Source organism: Notothenia rossii (genome assembly GCF_949606895.1).
Source record: "Notothenia rossii genome assembly, chromosome: 5".
NCBI classification, from domain to species: domain Eukaryota; kingdom Metazoa; phylum Chordata; class Actinopteri; order Perciformes; family Nototheniidae; genus Notothenia; species Notothenia rossii.
This window is the reverse complement of record NC_136903.1, coordinates 8,942,448-8,948,574: the sequence shown is the minus strand read 5'-3', so window position 1 is coordinate 8,948,574 and position 6,127 is coordinate 8,942,448. Positions and strand designations below refer to the sequence as shown.

Sequence of the window (6,127 nt, the reverse complement as noted above, 5' to 3'; positions counted from 1 at the left end):
AAATGTTAAACCAATTCAAAATGTTGAAAAGTAACATTAATGCTGCACAAATATATATTTTTATATGAACAATCGTTGAAGTGACGCAGTGTAAAGTGAAAGACAACGCTCGTATGACAAACATGCAGAATAACGACAGTTCCTCTCAGCTCAACGCAGCATTTCAGCGTCTATCAGCTGGTTGTTGTTTCAGTTTTGCCTTTCATAAAATCGCTCTCAACCGGCCCGAGAAATAAACGGTGGAAAACCACATCTAGTGTTTGCGAGGATAGAAGAAGCATATCCACTCGTATTTCCCTTCAGAGTTGATGGAGATCGAAACAGCAAAAATGGAGTTAATGCATTTCACAAGCCTTTAGAAACAAAACCGTAATGAATGCTAATGTTGCTGCTTGTCGTATGAAAAGGCAACTGATCTCAGCAACAACTTTTATAAAGTCATTATGTGTTAATGTCGAGATTATAACTGCTCCCAAACAAAGGAATCAATAGCTACAGGTTTAAAGAATTAGATTAATGGGTGTATCTGTAGGTTTTGAACATTTCTAAACTTCCTAGAATCAAACCTAAACCAAAATCTTCTTTCATTACAAGGCTAGGTAAAGATTACCATTCATTTGAGCTGACAGCTGAAGGACAAACATCTCTTTTCTTTTGAAACATAGGGCTGGGGGTTGCAGTAAGACTCCTACACTGCTGCAAACACTCAATAAATGCAGTGAATTCAGCTCGACTGTGGGGTTCTCAAACCACACCAAAGTGAGCAGTGTTGAAAAAGGAATACCCACAAAATGACGTGTACTACTCCCAGTAACACTGCACCCGTGAAGCATGCTGGGAGCAGTGTGTGGGTATTTCTCTCTCAACAATGCTTATTTTTGGGTGTGGTATGACGTCCTCGGGGCAGAATCATTGCTCTCTGCTCAGTATAACAGAGCTGTCTGAGATCAGTATTCAGTGTAAGCAGAAACCTTTTGTTTAGTATTGATCTAATTTACCCTGAAGCCGAGTCGATGTTTAATTTGGCTTGTTGTTGGCGTTTTGACGTCTTAACAACACTCAGATGCTATAACCCTTTAGTATAGATGGAACACCTTTTAAAGAGCACTGTGACAGTTTTCAGTTTCACTTTTAAATGGCATGCCAGTAATCCAGTTTTACAATGTCACTGAATCACAGGCCCTTAATCCTACACCTGGAGATATACTACAAATAATAAACGTTTAGATCAGAGACCTCTGATCATCCCATTTAAAGCCTAAAGCTAAGATGTAGAAATAATGACTTTTTCTGTATTTGTCAATGTAGGGCAGACTACATCTTACAAACCATGTGAGATATCATTTACTTGTTTTGTGTGAATATATTGTGAGTTTTTCAGAAAGTGTCACATTGTTGCATACAACTCAGCCTTCAATACATGAATGGAGCTGCTGCAAGTTTGAAATGAGAGTATTCCCTTCTGGCAATAATCTAATTTGAGTTGTTTCCTTAACTTCAATCTTCAGAAAAAAAAAGGGTAAACAATTGACATTATAATTGTTATAATCACAGCATTGTTACCTTATTAGAGGCCTTGGAAAAAGAGGATTCAAAGCAAAGTTTACAGTGTATTTTCAGTTATATAATATTTGACTGGTGCAATAAATGTACAGAAATTCGAAGTATCTCAAGTGAAAGCTTTCAAAAAGCAGATACAAGCCGTTTCATATTGTTGTATTCTTTTATCTAGCTTTAACATTACGCTTAATTTACATATTAGCACTATGTTAATGGTGTAGCTGGTTCTGTTAGGGCTTCATTGAATTAGATATGTTTATGATGATAGGTGATTTATATTATTGAACTAACTTTAGCTTAGAGTGAGAGGAAATGTTACTTAATTGGGGAAAGAAATGACAATTTATGGCAAAAATAATGCGGAAAATGTATAGGCCCCTCGTTATTGCACTTGTAACCATGACTGTTTGTGTCTCTTTTCTTTCTTTTTGATTGTAAAGATAAGTCATACGTTAACAAAAGTTGAATCTGCCAAATATGTAGTCAACTATCTGGCTCTGTCAAAAATTCAGTGGAGTAAGAAGTAGCCTTTAGTGGAGTAAAGTATTAAAAACTAAATAAAGAGGGCATACTAGTAATAAAGTATACCTATATCAGTTTATTAGATGAGCCTAACAACATAAGGCCACAGTTCCCAGTGAGTTCTCTTTACTGTGAAGATGGTGAGGTTAGATGATAGCCATGGAGACTCTGTTGTTTCCCTGCTGCTGCTTCACTTTTAGCGGGTGATATTCAAAATAAAGTGACGTGGATGGCAGTATGCGCCAATGCAAGCGGAGGGGGGCGTCTCCAACTATTTTGTTACAAACACGAATCCGGAGTAAGGAGTCTTTTTCCTGGGTATGTAACAGCTGGTTAAACTAAATAATACCATTGTTATTGCTGCTATTACAAGTGAACGATGTTTATGTCGAGGCGGAAAGCGTCTTGGGGTCAGTCGCGCCTCGTTGTGTCTTTAAATGAATTGAAGGGGGCTTTTTACGGTCGTAAGCGACAACAAAATATCCAGGAACATAACACGATAGATGGCCAAATCTGCAGGACGTCATTTTGTGGGCTAGTAAACACTCTTTCCGGGCTGTATTGTAAATGTGAGGGATCTCGCTGTCTGGAAACATTTTGTCTGCAGCGATGTGTGAGCATGTAACGCTAATCGATCCGTAGGCGGGAGGGAGTTGTTGTGGTGAGGCAGGTTAGACATTTTACTCTCCACTATTGAAGTAAACAAAGAATAGGATTTGTTTTGTGCTCGGTCGCCCTCTTTCTCTGCAGAGAAATACGTCTGCGTGTTATTTGGGATCGCGGAGAATGGCCGATGTTTCCACACAGGCAGCGACGCCGTAGTTCCCGTTCCGTTTGACTTTGGCATTGTTTAGTAAGGGCAACCGGATCGGATCTTTACCGCCCTGAAAATATGCAGTGTCGGGTCGCCTATAGGCCCTACTTCACCGTGCGTGCCCACCAGCGTACATGCAAAAGCGTCAATTACCAGATGATGCATTCTATTAGTGCCTTTTGTTTGGAGAGTGCAGACTGTAAATACGCACGTCGACTGACGCGGAGTGCATGCAGGGGGGCTGATCCTCCTCCGTGGGCACCGTGTTGTTCGGAGAGGGATCTCCACAGCCTTGCATGCTTTTGCACAAAACTTAAAAATAAAATACTTGCTAAGCTGCCAAAGAATACTCGAATCTTACATTTAAATTTTCAAAAATATATGTTTGTGGTCAAAACTGCTCTCGGTCTGGAGCATACGTTTTGCAGTAGAGGCTAGCAGTAATGTGGGGAAAGCCAGTCGGGAGGATAGTGGAGTATTGTGTGGTGAATGTGTGAGTCAGTGTGTGTGTGAGCAGCCTACGGTACTGCTGACTCCTCTGCCTGCCAGGCTGGAATGAGGAATCCCGGGCTGGTGTTGCAGCTCCGCCTGTCGTGGGCGATGGTTTATTTTGGAAGTTCCACCTTTTTGGGATTTGTAATGACGGTTGAATGCAGTGATTGGCTGAAGTGTTTAAAAAGAGGCGGGACTCGAGTGCAAAAGCAAACGCCCTCATACAGAGTCACGTGTTACCAAAGTCCAGGAAGTAGGCTTGCTAGATATGTAGAAAGGACTCACTATGCAGAATATAATAATACATAATACAATGAAATGTTGGTGTCCTACCAGGTTATTTTAATACTAGATTTTGTATTTAGATATAAAGCAAGATGTTTGGTTGAATGTGATGTTGAATCTATATTTACATTACATTGCATTTAGCTGACGCTTTTATCCAAATTGACTTACAATAAGTACATATAGTAAGATACACTTTAAGTCTGGGTTACCAAGGGTCACACAAGGTAAACATGTTCTGTCTCTGTCCTGCAGAGGGGTCATGTGTAAAAACGGAGTATTGAGACCTTTATTATTAATTATTTTTGTTTAATTATACTCACACATGTTTTGTCAATTTACCACAAACCAACTGACATACAGAAACCCTGGGGCTAGATCACATCCTAGTAAAGGAGTACTACTTGTTTTGTGCAAAAATAAAGCTGACATTTCCATCGTGGGCTACTTTATGAAAGGAGATGCTCCAAAATACAAATACATACACATAAATATTAACTGACGAATGGATATAAACGATTTCCTAAAATGTACAATATAAATGTTCTAAATACTCCTTGACAACAATTCTAAGCTATTAGTATTTATGGAGAGTGAGACTGAGTGTGTGCTTGTGTATACATGGGCAAGCAATGCAAGATACATTTTTTCAGTCAAGTTTATTAAAACATGTGTATTTCAAAAAACAATTGCTTAATGCAACCTCTGATTCTTTTTATTAACAATATTATACAAATACAACAAGTCCATCATGAATACTTGCAGTCTTGGAAGAGTCATTTAGGAATACCGGTGTGCAGATATATTGCAGGATTAGAAAGTCCTGCAGGACAAAGAGACAGGCTTGTCATAAAAAACACAAACAGTAAGATACGAGGACTTATTTTCATTAACAAGCTTGTAGTTATGTGGAGGACACACCATACAAGCGGGACTCCTGCTGATATTGTCGCGCTTCAAGTCAAAATGGGCGTGCATGGATACTGTGCGAGGAAATCCTTGATTGACAGTTCAAGCTGTCAAATCCGGGGACATCACTCCGCCCTTCAGTGGAGCCGATGAACGAACCGACCAATAGCGAGTGTCGGGGCGGGGCTACACACGGAAACCCCGCCTCCTCCCAGAGCCAACCGAACGGAGATTGTTTTCCTCTCTCGGGGAGATTTTCACTTTGCAGCTTGAACTGTTTATTTTAAATCACACGCCGATGATAAGTTGCTTTTAGCATATACATCACTGTGGTATCTTCCCCGGCCTGAGGAGTAAGCAGGTAACCAGAAAAATAACGGATAATCAAAGCATCATTTGCGTTCTTCAGCTCGCTATTTGGGAGAGGGGTGAGTTCATTCAGCAAGCTAACACAGCTTTAGCTATATCTACCGTTAGTAGCCGTTTTGAGTACCCCACATGGGAAATCAATGTTGCTTGTAATCTCTATTACCTCAAACTAGACCCGACATCAGTTCTCTACTAAATCGATAACTAATGCTGGCTTTAGATGTTACAGTAACAGCGAACCAGCCGCTAATGGTTAGCTGCATGTGCTCCCCTCCTACATTAGGTGCTCGGTGTCTGGGGTACTACTCATGTTGTTTACATTAGCCAGCTAGCTAACTGGCAGCTCACAGCCACTGTCGACAAAACAAGTTATCCGCGTAGTTAATACACAAACTGCTTTCGTACACTTCAACGTAGAAAGGCAGCCAGGAGGCGAGCAATTCAGCTACTTTTCATGCTTACCTGTTTTGAAATGGAGTGTAATTTGCTGCTGTCCTGCGCCACGCTCTAAATGGCGGGCGTCAAGAAAGCGTCATGGCTGTAACTCGAGGTCGGTGCTTCTGATGCCAGGCCATAAAGGGGATGGTGAAGCGCTGTTGTTAGCATGTGTCTAGCAATCATATATGCATTTGCCTTTTTGTGACTTTAACGATATTAAACCAAGTAAAAATGAAGTATCTACGAGCACCACAGCCTCGTTTTCGTTGGCCGCGGCTGTTCAGAGCGAGACTCTGTAGTTGTCGAGTCCACTTTAGCTTGACAGTGTCACTTTTTCTCGACGTTGGGGGTTTAAAACGTACTTTATTTTCTTCCCCGTCGGGTTTCTGAGCTTTCTCTTTGTTTTAACGCAATTCATTGACGTGTTTGTGCAGTTGTTGCTGTCTTGAGGAAGTTGTGAATGGCAGGCTGGCTCCCCCACGTTCCCACAGCGAGCACCTGTTTGTTGCATCGGTGACGTAGGCTGTCTGTGTTTCATTGGCTACGGAGACTGCAAGCTTTACATTCAAGGCATGGTAACATTTAGAGGCATTTAATCATCGCGTTATCCCTCAGTGATTTCCTCACTTTTTGTACAGTACATGAAAGACCTTGGGGATGAAGTTGCATGATGTTTAATATTTGTGTCATGCAGAATAGTATCATTATTTATTACTTGGATAACCAAGAGTTGTACGT

The 6,127-nt window shown here is 40.9% G+C and overlaps 1 protein-coding gene across 1 annotated transcript in view; it reads left to right on the top strand.

Moving 5' to 3' along the window:
• Positions 1-2,315: 2,315 nt before the first annotated feature.
• Positions 2,316-6,127, top strand: part of sin3aa (SIN3 transcription regulator family member Aa) — a gene marked incomplete at its 3' end in the record, with an annotated part of 30,361 nt that continues 26,549 nt past the window's right edge. Inside the window, exon 1 of the mRNA XM_079684589.1 lies at positions 2,316-2,400. The remainder of the gene's footprint in view (positions 2,401-6,127) is intronic.